Source organism: Oratosquilla oratoria, chromosome 27 (genome assembly GCF_046742065.1).
Source record: "Oratosquilla oratoria isolate Oo_2021 chromosome 27, ASM4674206v1, whole genome shotgun sequence".
Taxonomy (NCBI): domain Eukaryota; kingdom Metazoa; phylum Arthropoda; class Malacostraca; order Stomatopoda; family Squillidae; genus Oratosquilla; species Oratosquilla oratoria.
The window spans coordinates 5,755,898-5,757,305 of NC_134803.1; positions in this window are offsets into that span (position 1 = coordinate 5,755,898).

Here is a 1,408-nt window from a genome sequence, read left to right on the forward strand (position 1 = left end):
TACCCCTCATCCCGTACGCATCACCCCATTCCCCTCACAACCCTCCATTCCCTCTGAATCCTCCAGTCAACCCATTCAATCATCCTTGAGTTATGTCGAACAGGTCAAAGGACCACCAATAGCCTCTCATCACTCCCATGCCCTCCCCCATACTCTCCACCACATATGAAGACATCCACGTCCCTTTCAGTTTCCCTTCCATCATCGTCGTCTTCCCTCCTTTTCTCAATCGCTCCCTCCATTCTTCTTTCGTCTTCGTCAGGCTTTGTGCGTTCTCCAGAAACTATTCACGCGTGTAAGGCGCCTTAGTAGACGTAATGTCTAAAAGGTGTTGGTAGGTAAGAGAACAGGGGAAGAAAAAGATTTAGCCATACATTGAGACAATCACTCACAATCTTACGCGCACAGCATCCTCCTCCTCCTCCTTCTCCTCCTCCTCCTCCTCCTCCTCCTCCTCTTCCTCTCATCACCTTTCTCGTCCTCCTCTTTCTACTAATTTTCCTCCTCCTCTTCTATTGCTGCTTCGCCTCTCTTTCTCTTTTCTCTTTCTCCTTTTCTTCCTCCTCCTCCTCTTCCACTGCAGTTCTCCCCTCCTCCTCCTCCTCCTCCTCCTCCTCCTTTCCGCTTTATCCTGGTTCGCAAACTCCTCTTCCTTTCCCCCCTTCTCCTCTTACTATTTCTCCTTTTTCTCATCCATTTTCTCTTCCTTCCTTCTTCTCCTCCTCCTTGTTCTTCCTTTTCATTTCCCCTCGTCAGCTGCTGATCCTCCTTCTTCTCCTCCTCCTGCCCATCTTCTCTTCATTCTCCTCCTCCTCCTCCTTCTACTCCTTTCATGCCTATCAGCTCCTCCTTCTCCTTTTCTCCTCCTTCTCCCTTTCCTCTTCTTCCTCCTTCTACTGCTCCTCCTCCTTCTCCTCCTTCTCCTCTTTTTCCTCTTCTTATTCTTTCTTTTGCTCATCTCCTCTTCTTCCTTTGCTTTTCCTGAAATTCCTCTTATTCTTTCTCTTCCTTCTTCTCCTCCTCCTCCTCCTCCTCCTCCTCCTCCTCCTCTTCTTCCTCCTCCTCCTCTTCTTCCTCCTCCTCTTCTTCCTTTTCTTGTTCTTTCTTTTGCTCCTCTCCTCTTCTTCCTTTGCTTTTTCCTGAATTTCCTCCTATTCTTTCTTTTCCTTCTTCTCCTCCTCCTATTCCCCCTCCTTGACCTCCTTTAAATCTTACTCCTCCTTCTCTGTTTTCTCCACCTCCTCCCCTCTTCCTCCTCCTTCTCCTTCTCCTCCTCTTCTTTCTCCTCTTCCTTCTTCTCCCCACCTTTGCACTCTCTTACCCTTCCTCCTACTTTTTCTCCTCCTCCTCCTTCTCCTCCTCCTCTTCCTCCAACTCCTCCCCTTCCCTCCCTCTCATCCTTCTCACT